The sequence below is a fragment of the Narcine bancroftii genome, chromosome 7 (genome assembly GCF_036971445.1).
Source record: "Narcine bancroftii isolate sNarBan1 chromosome 7, sNarBan1.hap1, whole genome shotgun sequence".
In the NCBI taxonomy this organism is placed as follows: domain Eukaryota; kingdom Metazoa; phylum Chordata; class Chondrichthyes; order Torpediniformes; family Narcinidae; genus Narcine; species Narcine bancroftii.
Window position 1 is genome coordinate 144,819,415 of NC_091475.1, and position 13,988 is coordinate 144,833,402.

The window sequence follows — 13,988 nt, forward strand, 5'->3', positions numbered from 1 at the left end:
TTCTTTAACTTTTATCACCCGTAAGACAGACAGAGGAATTGACACTTTGTCCAGTGCCCCTCACAGAAAGCTACAGCACTTGATGTTCCTAGACAGTCTCCGCTACAAGTACTGACTAGGCCTGAGCCTACTTAGCTTCCAAGATCAGACAATCTTTGGCGTCTTCAGGCTATTAAGAGCTATTACATGATCTACTTTAACTTTAGTCTTCCATAAAGCAAAGCACTGCTATGAGCCTTGCTGTGGACTTCAAGAATAGGTTCGATGGGTTCAAAGAAAATCAAGGATGGACACATGTTACTAACAAACAGTGGTCTTTATTTACACACAGGGGAATTCACAAAAAATGGCACACGGTCACATAGACCAACGTACACAGCACGCGGGCATGGTATACCAAGAAACAAGGATTTAATTTCTTCAGCATTCACCATCCACAATCACGGTATACTTAGTAATGAGGGTTTAATTTTTCAGCACCCAGTAGTGAGGGTTTCACTTTTTTAGTATCCACCACCTACAGGGACATAGACATGAACCTGAACTCCAGTTTCACTGCTGCTCAGGATCTGGAATGGACCCATTAAGTGGGCCTTCTGGAGCTGCCCGTGACTTACAGCCTGGAGGTTAGCAACTGACAAACACGTACATAGCAGTAATACACAAATAACTTTACATCAGGTGCAAATGAACAACTACTAAACATTCTTAACTCCCAATTGGGAACCCAGTACCATCAACTCTCTTTCTCTAGCAGGCACAACACACTAACAAACAGTAAATTAATTATAACTAACAAGTCTAACCTGGTCTCCAGCATTTCCCATGGTTCATTGCATGAACAGCTCCTGGCCTTCAGCCTGGAGTACAGTGATGGTCTCCCTCTTCTGTTGCATGGAGGGAGGGAGGAAGGGAGGAAGGGAGGGAGGGAGGGAGGGAGGGAGGGAGCGAGGGAGGGAGGGATGGGAGAGAGAGAGAGAGAGAGAGAGAGAGAGAGAGAGAGAGAGAGAGAGAGAGAGCAGAGAATGCACATGCTCAGCTTTTTCAATGCAAGACCTGTCCATGTAACATGCAAGGACATCAACCTCACCTGTGGGCAGATCTAACCTAACCTCTGATTGGCAAGTGAGGTGACTTCTGGCTAGGATACATCCAGAGAGGTCACATGACTCTCTGCAATCCACATCCCCATCAAATTTCAGACAGAGAGGCCACATTATCCTCACAATCCAAACTCCACCAAGTTCCAGGCAGAGAGGCCAAATGACCTTCCACAATCCACACTACATTTGCCCAGTGACCCTAACAATATGAGAAAGAGAACAAAAGCCAAGTTCTTTCAGAGACACAAGTGTCCATGGATTCACCTCTAGCATGCCTGGAGCCTATGCAGCCCCTTCAGATTCCTGTTCAAAGTATTGGCAGTCCGACCTCCAGGTCCAAACCTTCGATGTGATCAGGAAGCCTTTGGCACTAGAGGCCCTTCAGGAGTATGGTTAATTTGAATGTGTAAATGTAAATTCCTGCTCAAATTTCCCCTGTGAACTGAGAGGATAGATTTCCACAAGGATGGAGAGAGCCATTACTAAGATGGATTTTCAGGAGTGGCAACCAACATTCCTGTGATGTCACAGAGTCGATTAAAGTTAAATATTTTTTTCAAGACCAATATCTCGTCAAATTATCTTACTTTTATGCAGATGTAACTCCTTGTTGTGATAGATGCAACAATGGAGATGGTTCATTAATTAATATGTTTTGGACATGTCAGCGCCTCGAGAAATACTGGAATGAAGTATTTCAATTTTTTTTCTGTACTTTTAAAGTTAAGTTTAAGCCTAATCCTTTAACTGCCTTGTTTGGTATTATTGGAGAGAGTGCCATAACTCTAACAGCATCTGATTTGCATGTATTAGCTTTTACTTCTCTTAGGGCTAGGGGGCTGGTGTTGCTTAGTTGGAAGGACGTTGCTCCACCTACTCATACTCAATGGCTACATGATGTCATGCCATGTTTAAATTTAGAGACGATTAGATGCTTAATTTCCAGTTTGAATTTAAATTTTCAAACACTGTGGGGACTTTTATGAATTATTTTCAGAATTTCTGATTTAAAATAAATGCAGAAGTGTTGACTAATAAGCAAATATTTTACTCTGAAAAGGAATTATTTTTTCCTCTCCTTGCCAAACAGCTTCTTTTTTGGCAGTGAGTTTAGATCTATTATTTATAATAAAATAATAAAATATTACTGTAATAGAATTTTTAAATTGGGAATGTGGGGTACCTAGGATGAACTGGTATGATCTAAGTGTAATGTATTATCTTTTGACCTTTAATGTGTATTCTATGTACTCTGTATTTTTCAATGTGGAACTTCAATTTCAACAAAAAAATATTGAAAAATAAAAGAAAAGGAACGTCTTATAAAACATTTAACACTCTGAATCAAATAGTTAAACTTCAAAAGCAGCACAAGCACTGCTAACAGGCAATTAGCTGCTTAGCAACCAAATCACCTGATATTATATTGTGGCAGGAAGCATTGCAATTCATTTTGCAGTGTGGCACAATTAGTCATTCTTAACATTTCAGAAACAGACAAAATCTGGTAATGTGCTGTTTGTTTCTCCAGCTGCTTCCCTGGTAAGTCTGTGATGTGAAGGCCCTTCATATTCTGTATGATCGAACTGCATATATTCAATTTCCAGTGGGTGCTTCTGCAAGATAGCATTGTTGACTGGTCTGCTTTGAAAAAGATGCCAGACACTTTATCTAAGTCTTGGATGGGCACAGGCTGAAGGCAGTCTATGGTCTATGTTTTTCACTCACTTCGTCTGGCAAATTCCAGGCGTGTAAGCCAAATGAACTGGCTCTCTGCATCCAAGATGAAGCAGGTTGAGTGAGTCAGGGTCAAATAATAAACTATTAAGGCTCCTATTCTCAAGACCATTGACTGCTTTGATGGTGGGAAACAATAAATGAACATCTGTGCATTGAACTAGGAAATACCACAAATAGTGTGAAATAATGTTAGCTAAAGATTTTTGTTCCTTTCTTGAGAGGATGATATTCCCATTCACATGAACAGGGTTCATATTCCAGTCAAATCCAGGGTAAAATTGATAGACTAAGTGCAAAGTGTATTCTGTCCATCTCATTCATCCATGCACGGCCTTATGGCTCAACATTAGGTTCATTTGGAGAGCTGGAGGCTGAGATTAAAACAAAACAGCTGATAAATATCATTCCTCCAATAGAGCCACCAGCTGTCCATCAGCATGGGGGAGCTCGATGAATGGGAATATATTATCCGAGGTAAAAATCAACTTTTAGCACGATTAGTGTACTGGCTGGTGCAATGCTATTACAATGCTAGTGGCCTGGGTTGGAATCAAGCATTGTTGGTAAGGAGTTGATACATTTTCCTCAAGACCATGTTGTCTGGTTTCCTCCCACTTTCCAAAGACATAGGAAGTTGGTACATTAATTCAACATGTGGGTGTACTTGGTACTGTGGACTTGTGGCCTGGCTTGTTACCATACTGTATCGCTAAATTGAAGTGAATACTCTCAATTAAATATGAAATTTTGGAATATAGAAACAAATTGGAAATGAGGAAGAAAATAATTAAAAGATCAGCTATCCCTCGTTCAATCCTGAGCAATGCCTCCATTGTGAAACATTTCAAAGTGTTAAAAAACATTCACTGACTGCAATGTAAGTTGTTCGATGTTCATCCTGCAAATATAAGGGTTCATTGGGTATTATGGTTTGCAATGCATTCTGAAAAAAAAATGATCAGTTGAGCACTCAAGTTATTGCTTTTCATGGCATTTGAGTGTTGACATTCAAATAACAGTAGTGATCCAACTGCCTGCACTAATCTTTTCATTTTAAAAGGAAATTTGTATGTTTTCTGGGAGTGCTGTAAGTCTGTCATTCTCTTTCCTTCTTGAATGCTCATGCTTTTCATGTATGAATTTCTGTGATTATGTTACTTTCAACATAGTCTTTGTTATTCTCCACTTTTGCTATTTTCCAATCAATATTACACAAAGCTTTTTATCCCCTGCCTTAGCTTTCTCCTAAATTACTCACTATCACTCGCCCCAAAACTAAGGCAGAGCTGAGTCATAAAATGTCAAAGCAAAGAATGAGTCAGCAAATCAGAATTCATCTGAGATAAAATCAAAGCCACAGCTGCTATTAGAGTTCTTGCCTGGATTTAAACTGAAAGGAAAACTCTAGATGATATAATTAATTTAAATACTGCAAATTCTAAATAAATGAGCAAGAAAGAAGTGACATGCTCAGCAAAAAAAAATGTGAAATTTAACAGGGCACTGAAAGATGCCTCAGTCTGCAAAATGTTTTGCTCATTTTGTGGCAGCATCCTGGCTAGCAGAGTCTTTGCTTCAGATTTCAGAGGACATCTGATCTCTTAACACCAGCTCCATAGCCAAGAAAGCCCAGCAGTGCCTCTGCTTCCTGCGAAGACGGAGGAAAATCCATCTCCCATCCTCCATCCTCACTACATTCTACAGAGAATGTATTTACAGGTGGTTTGGAAGCTGTATTACCTCAGACCACAAGACCCTGCAGAGGATAGTGAAGTTAACAGAAATGATAATTGGTAGATCTTTTCCTACCATGAAAGACTCAATGCAGGCAAAAGGCAATAAACATTGTGAAGGACTCCACACACCCCTCATGTAAACTGTTCTCCCTTCTGCAATATGGAAGGAGGTACCATAGCACTCAGGTCATTATGTCCAGATTGGGCAATAGTTTTTCCCCTAAGCCATCAGGCTCCTGAATTCCCAGAACATATGTGGATGGGGTATCATGGACTTTTCCTGTATATGTCTTAATATTTTAATATGTTTAACTTCTATCCTAACTTATGTTTATGTAAATATAATCTGTTGTCCTGGAGAAATGCTGTATCATCTTTTCTGTGCAAGCATGGAACAAACGATAAATAAATATGACTTGACTTGAGATTTCCAGTGTCTGCAGTGTTTTTTTTAACATCATCTTTTTTGTTCCTTGTCTTCCTCAAGCCATTTATGTTTTCCTAATTTTTACTCACTTTCTTAATTCAGTCAATAACTTCAGTATCCACCCTCGGCTTTCATTCACCCTCAACATCAATCTAACAATAATTTTCAGTGGAACCCCACTGAGACCATGCACCCAGACACATCTTTCTCACTTGAGACTACATATTGAGTTAAAGTTTGAAGTGATTTAGTAACATGGATAAATGATGGAATGATAAATGGAGGCATCAGCATCTTGTATTTCATCTTGGCAATCTCCAACAACAGAACCGTAGAACATTACAGCACAGAGAACAGACACTTCACTCCTTCTAATCTGTGCCCAACTATTATTCTGCCTAGTCCCGCTGACCTGCACCCAATCCAGAGAGGTTTAACATCAACACTTTCAATTTCTGATAACCTCTATCCTTATTTTCTACACCCCCTCATGGCTTTCCTATATCTCTTTAGCAGCATGCTTTCCATTTCTTTCCCTTGCCTCAGTCACTCCACCTATCCCTCACCCACACTTTCCTTCTTCTAGCTCTCCAACTCTTCCTATCAGCATGCATTTTTATCAACCCTCAGCCTCTTCCTCCATTTGCCTCCCAGCTTCCAACTTTTTTTGTTAAATTCTTCCCCCTCCAACCTGTATTCAGCTATCACCTGCCAGCCTGTACTTCTTCCCTTTCTCCTCTCCTCACCCTTTCATTCAGGCTTTGATTTGCTATTTCTGATAAAGGAATTCAGCCCAAAATTTTGACAATCTATTGCCTCCGTGCATATTGCTTACAGCTCTCTTGTTCATGTCAATTTCCATGCATCTCTGAGCATTCGAGCATTGGGCAACCTGAGAAGCAGGTGGCAATATCACAGGCTTGGTGATCCATTTCATAACTGCCATATTTCAGATTCCAAGCTCTTCTCTCAAAAATTCTATCTTGTAGAACATTAAAAGTTGCATAATGTGATAAAAGTTATCAGCCCATGACTTTGCATGACCACAATAGTGTTTTGCTTCTGAGAAGATTTTATGTTGCAAATTTTGTGCTGGAAATCAGACATTTTGTTTGGATTTCCTATGACCTTAATTGGAACTGTGATTTTTTTTTTTAAATCTCTGAAGTTAAAGTACATTAGGAAATTTCCATTAATATCTGAACTAAAGAAAGGCTGCAAATAATTGCAATATATTCTCAATGTCACAAAAAATGGCAACTTGAATGAAGAAACGTCTGAACAATATGCTTTGTTGCATTAGATTCACCAGGACAATTCCTCGCCTTTCCAATCCAAAGTCAACTTCTCCAAGCCATAAGTAAAAATCAGTCACCTGATAATGAGGTTACTGGTTATCATGATTTCAAAGGGTGGTGTTATGATTTTATTCACTAAAGGGAAAGCTGACTATCAGTTCATAATCTTGCTGTTTTTAAGTACCTGCTTAATAACTATTTTATTTTATGATTAAGGTGGTATGTGGGTGGAAAGAAAAAGTTTGAAAACCACTCTTTTAATTGTCCCTAATTGACTTGTTATTTCCATAGTTTAATAACTCCAAAGGAAATGGACCAATGACAATTTTTCTCAAGCAAAATATTTCAATAACAATGGGCCTAGAGCAGTGATTCTCAACCTTCCCTTCACACTCACAACCCACGTTAAGCAATCCCTTACTAATCACAGAGCATCAATGGCATAGGGATTACTTAAAGTGGGATGTGAGTGGAAAGAATAAGGGTTGAGAGTCACTGGTATAGAGTGAGACTGCACTGGATCTCACCTCCAAACATGCCTACCATCTATTACATGTGCAAATTTTTCTGTAATGGATGTCAAAGGCAGGTTCTTCTCTAGGAATGAGTCTTCACAATCAGTAAAATACTTCCCCGAGCTTGTTGGCTCACACGAGCTACACTTGCATGTAGGAATCGTGATACAATATATAACCTGGACAAGGATTTCAGCTTTCCCTAGAGATGAGTCAGTTTACGTTTGCATTCATGAGGAGAGAATGAATCTCATAAGTGAGTTTACTATGAAGCCTGCAGAAGGCCCTATGATTGAGCAGCAATAGAACAGGTCCTCAGTAAGTGTTTGGTTTCCATGAAGATGGCTTTTTTAAGGTGTACATTTTACAGCCTAAAATGTCAAATATACTACTAAAAATAAAAAAAAAATAAAAATCACAGTTACAACCAAAGATTCTGAGCTACATTTTGACTTGAGTTAGTATTTGGCTGAAAGGCACAAGGGACAGAATTAGAATGAAGGGCAGGTACCCCTTCATTGATGATTCTCCAAGAACAAAATGGTTGTCCTCTTGCAAAAACAAGGAGACTTATTTTACAGGTAGAGCAAGTAATGATGGAAGCAGCCAGATGCAGGCTTTTATTGTGAGGAGATCATAGTGTTGATTCTTTTTCCATAGAAACAATCATTTCATGCAGACTGGTTCCTTGATGATTAAATATCAAATATTACACAAACTTCATGTGAGATAGTTTGCTCAATGGTCAACTGCAAGCTCTGCTTTTTTTTCCCTCATGGTTTCCTCATCTGGAAGGGGAAATTACTTATTGATGCCTCATAATAAATGTAATTTTTCTTCCAGCATCCTGCACTGGTAAAATTAATGAGCAGAGCCCAAATTATGCTGGTGAACATCCCAAATGCCTTTATCTATTTTAATACTACAAGAAAGATTTTTGCAATCATGCATGCTGTTCTGATATTAATCTGCCCAGTGGTTATAATTTCATACAGTATACTTAACCTTTTGTAAACAAGCTACTTCTGAAACATTAGAATGTTGACTATACATGCAACGTGGAAGTGCAGACATTTAAAACACATAATGATTTAGTAAAAGAAAATTGCAATGGTTCATTGGAACTGTACATATAAATGGCCATTTTGTGCCTCTCTTTTATCTGTAACATCCCAGCATAATTTTTTCAATACATAATTTCCCCTCTCTTCCCACTTTCATTCTTCTCGGTGATAATAATGTATATAGCCCTAACTTGATTGTTTCATTATCATGGTCTCTATGGAATATGTGTCAGGACTTTTATGTTCCAGACATCTGTCTTTCTCCCCTCTACCATATTAAACATATTATGCTGTGTAGTTATCAAATAACTAAGCTTGCCTGAGATCCCTTCTTCAGTGAAAACTCACCATTTGTTTCTACCAGCTGGCTGTTTGACTCATAATTATTGCAGTTAATTCATATCAGTGGTTTTCAACTATGCTGCTACACATACCAGTATTACATGGGCCTTCAGGCAGCTTTGCGATTGGTGAGGAGTCAGAGATTATGTTAAATTTTCATCCCATTGATCTTGTGACTAGTATAAGTCAAGTTATGAAAGAGCATGGAGTTAAAACACCTATGGGCAGAACACAAACTTTTTCAAGAGAGGTTTTATGACATTTGCTTAACATTGATTTGAAATTAAGCACAAGTAATTTAATCCAATTCAAAAATTATGATGGGGAATTCTTCTAATTGGTGTTATAGTTTTTCTCTGATTGAGGATATATAATAGAACACTCTATTGCATGTAATTCACAAGTCTGTTCACCTATTGACAGGTAGGATGCAAATGCTTGGAGAGGGTGCAGAGGAGATTTACCAGGATATTGGAGAACATGTCATATGAAGCATGGGTGACAGAGCTTGGGTTTTTCTCTGGAGCAACAAAGGATAAGAGGCAACTTTTTAAAGGCATAAGATAATGATGAGTTAAGATAATGTGAACTGCCAGCACCCATTTCCTGGGACAATAATAGCAAATACTAGAGGATATCTGTTTAAAGTGAGTGGAGGAAAGTTTAGGGGAGCTGTCAAGGGCAAGTTTTTTACACAGTGATTGTTGGATGCCTGAAATGCATTGCTGGGGGTGTTGGGGAAGGCTGGTACAATAGAGAGTTATGGGTATGAGGTAGGAAAAATTAGATTGTTGTGAAGAAGATTGGCACAACATTGTGGACTGAAGGGCCTGTACTGTATGTACCATAATGTTCTTAGCCCCAGAATATCTTATTTTTCTGTACAGATAATAATATTCTGAACTGGTCTAAATTATCAATATATATTTAATTATTGAATGACTTTTATGTTCCATAATCACCTCTGTACTGTTCCCTTATCATTTCAGTTGAAATAATCTCTACTTATGGAATTATTGAAATGATAGGATAGTCAGTGATATAACAAACAAGTACCGATACTTTATCAACTCAAAGTTATCAAGCAACAAATGCATAGAAAAAAAAATTCTTTCACTCTTTCACATGAATGAACTGCCCAATGCTATTGAAATGCTTTATTCATTCATCATAATGTTACAGTATAATTTGTTTTATTCAATGTTGCAGATTTTAAAAAATATTTTATTTTTGTTTTTCAAAGACACACAAATCCAAACAAACAACCAAATCTCTTTCAACAATGATATATAACATATGGTGTCTATTTTTACTCTACCCCTCTCCCCTCCCTCCCCTACCCTAATACAACAAAGAAAAGATTACATAAATTAAACAAATACAAAGAACCAGATATTGGTAAAGTCACCAAACCTTAAGGAAACTTTAGAAAAAAACAAAGAAACCTAAAATTAAAAAAAGATGAGGAACTAAATACAAAAGCCCATCATCTACGCCATGACCCACTTCACTAATCTCAATCATTTCAGTACTGGCACGAATTGTTGCATTTCCTTTATTCAGAAAGGGTAGAATTATATCTACGTACCAATGGGTTGCAGATAGGGTTGCCACACCCTAACAAATGTCCTATATATCCTCCTTCAATTAGACATCATTTTCTCCAGGGGAACACAACTCTGCATTTCCTTATTCCATCGAGTAATACTTAGTTGGGAGTCGGACTTGTTGCAGATTAATCAAAAACAACTCTAACTCCATATTCCTACTCATGTTTTATTAAATATCCTCTCTTAACCTCCCATATACATCAGCTTCATTTTTCATCCTTAAACAATAACCACACACAAGTGTTCAAAAATCCAGATTATCCTGAACTGCCTTAAATCTTTGATTTTTGTACCTTTTCGCACAGCATTGAAGTCTGTAACTGCAACTTTTTGAACTACCTGCATTGTGACTGTTTAATCATATGATACACTCTGCCAGATAAACTGTTCATCAGTAGCTTATGAAAGTATACTCCAATAGTTTTCTTCATAACTGTTCATATTAGCATTCATTTTGCATTGTCCTTATCCAAGCCAATAGCCATCAAGCAGCCTTTAGTTTTCTATCAATATTAATCAATATTAACTAATAGTATTAGTTAATTAACTAATTTAGATATTAGATATTAACTAATTAATATTAGATATTAACTAATCAATATTAGCTGAACCATGAACACAAATTTATCTAATTTATATCAATTTGCTTTGGTCAGGGAGTAAGATCTATTTTTTTTTGTGATAGGAAAAATAATCTTGAGTTGTATATGATGTAATGTGTGTAATCTGACAATAAATCTGAACTTTCAACTTTGATCTTCCAGTTGAAATCTCCAGCTCTCTTCATTTTAAATAAGGTACGCCTATCCTCAGATTTTCAGATTTATTGATGGCGGGGAGGGTTTTGCCTGTGATGTCCTGGTTCTGTGTGCACTACCTTTTGCTAGGCTTTACACTCAGGTTTATTGGTGTCCCCATACCAGACCGAGATGTAGCCGGTCAGCACACATTCCATCACACCTCAGTAGAAATTTGCCAAGCTTTTTGATGTCATTACCAAACCTCTGCAAACTTCTGAGGAAGTCGAGATGTAGGCATGTTTTCTTCATGATGCTATTGGTGTGTTGGGTCCAGGAAAGATCCTCCAAGATAGTGACTACCAAGAACTTACATTTGCTCACCCTCTCCTCTTCAGGTTGATTTGGTCCTAATTTTATTGGATAGAAAATATTTCCGCTCAGAGTAATAAAAGGAAAAACATAACTCACAATGAATAATTGGGTTAGAAGCCAGAGATGAGCAGATGATTTCTGAATCTTCTCCTTTCCCATAACTAATTTTTGCCTCTTCAGCTGCTAGGCAATGTAGGAATATTAGTTAAAGACCTTCAGGTAAAGATGTTCACTGGCTTCCAGCTACATTGGAGGCCAGCTCATACACTCAGTTGTCTTCTCTAAGCTTGGTCATATGTCAACACTGTGATGGTTTAATAAATCTTTGCAGTTTCAACACATCTGTTCTCCCATCTATTAAAACTGGCCACTTTCCCATTGACTCCAATATGTGACCTGTCATCCATTCTGAGAACTTGGCCCTCCTCCTCACAAGTGCCCTGGCATTCTAATTTTATAACAATTGTTGAAAAGTTTACAGTTTTTTTTTCCAGGAATGTACCAGTAAACTTAACCTTGATTGGTTGTTAGCACCCTTTTTGATGGGTTCTGTGCGCTCCATATTTTTGGAGCAAATTATTTTTTAAATCAAAAATATTGAATTTTTGTTGCTTATCAAATAGTGGTCAAATTGTGAGCTTTCTTTGTTTGAACCATTGATTCATTTGTCACCTTCAAGCTCCACATTTTTGTATAAAAGTGCAAATGTTTATGTATATTCTCTATAATGTACACACACATCAATCTATCTATATCTAAGATAGATAGATAAATCAGTCTATTTTATATATTTAGAGTTGAGAAATTGCAAGGAAGATGTTTAAATACCAAACTCCTGAACTGTTGAAATTTAGGATTCATTAATCATTCATTTTAAATATTCATTCAAGGAATGCAGGCTGAGCCAGCATTTAATTCCTCATCCCTTATTGCCCTTGAGAAGGTGGGGGTGAGCTGCATTCTTAAACCCCTGCAGTCCTTGAGGTGTGGATATACCCATAATGCTTAATTTCCTAAGCATTAATGTGATGAGTTAATTAGAACAATTATAATGAGAACCATTAATCAGAATACATTTCCTTAGATGCAGTTGGGTAGCAGAGATATATGAGAATTAACTGTTGCTGGAAAGTAAAGAATTCAGGTTTTTTTGTATGAAGTAAGATCATGGAAGAAAGTTTCAGCAATGCACAAAGCCTGCATGTAAACAGAATCTGTGAACATTCCTACAATAAATTCAGGAGGCAATATATCATAGATATGCCCAACTCATTGTTAACTTAGATTGGGCTACTGAAACAATCTCTTGCACACTGTGGACTAGGTTACACAATGAACACCAGGGTGGTCAAATTAAAAGAGCCACTATTGTGATGAGGGAAACTATTTTGGAGGGGATATCTTGGGCCCTGAATGCTAAAGAACAATTTGGAATTAAAGGTCAAATTAGATATCAGATATGCACTACCAAAGAAAGGATATACTGTACCCTTGATAGAAGGAGTGCAGCAAAGTAACATCATATTGATTCCTGGAATAGCAAGTTTGTAGTTTGAGGAGATTATGCAGACTAGGTGACATTCGTTAGAGGTGATTTTGACATTTTCTCCCTGTCTGGGGCCACTATATTCAAGGGTTATACATTTAATTTTGGATATTAAAGGAATCAAGCAATAGGTGGTTAGTCCAGGAAAGTGGAACTGAGATAAAAAGATCAGTCATCATCTGACTGAATGGTGGAATAAAGACACTATGATCTGATGTTGTGTGTGGAGGAAATGTGGCCTCCCTGCCTGTCTGGAATGTGACCACCTGTCCTCCCCATCTGAAACTTATTTGGAAATGGCATCACCTGTCAATCAAGGTTGGACTCCAGCCACCCATTAGTGCACACCTTGCCATTGGCTAATTTAAATCACCTAGGGTCATTTATTGGGTAGAAGCACAGATCATCATTGTATATAACACCAAAGCACAGCACATTCTTTCTCTTCTTCCTCATGGTCCAAGCCCCAGATATTGTTCCACAGCAAGTTGCTACTGTGGACGTCACTGGAAGTGTCATGGGAAAGGTGTGTACTACACTGAAGCTGAGCACTAGTATTGCGATAGATCAATACTCGTAGGGATCCGCACTCCTGTTGGTCAGGGAATCAGGTGTGTGTAAGAGTCCCTGTTTGTAGTGTGTGAGAGGGTCAAATATAGGTTTGCTGTAGTCAGAGTCCAACCTAAGTCAAAGGTGAATGTCTATATTGTTGCTTATGTGAAATAATGATTGAGTAATAATGTTCTTCCCTGTTCATCTCCTATGTGTTTATTAAAGTTACGTGTGATTGTAATTTGTCTCTCTGTGAACCCACCAAAACTGATACTTTTTCCAACACAACAGCTGAATGATCTATTCCTGCTGCCATTGCCTGTGTGTTTCTGAAGTGAACTTGGCAAAAGCCAATCACCATTTCTTATAATCCACTACACCACCAATTTTGGTGCAATCTGTAAATTTACTAACCATATTAACTACATTGTCATGCAAGTCATTAATATAAATTACAAACAACAGAACACCACTGTTCTCAAGCTTCTAATTGAAAATAAAATTACTCTCCACTAACACCATCTGACCCCTACCACCAAGCCAATATTGAATCCAAATATGGTAGCTTATGCTGGATCCCTTGAGATGTAACCTTTCAGATGAGGTTTCCATCTGCGACCTTGTGAAAAATCTTGCTGGTCTATAGAGACAATACACAATCCTGTCTTCTTCCATCCCCTAAGTGACCTCTTCATAAAACTCTATCAAATTAGTGAGTTACGATTTCCCATACACAAAATTCACTATCTTTAATCTGTCCTTGCCACGACTGATAGATTTTATCATTCAGAATCCCCTCTATAATTCACCAAGCAGAGACATCAGCCTCACTGGTTGGAGGTTCCTTGGCTTGTCCTTGCAGCCCTTTTCAAACAAAAAATAAATAGCTACCCTCGATGGTATCTCACCATCGCTTACTATGATCCATATATCTTTGATGGTG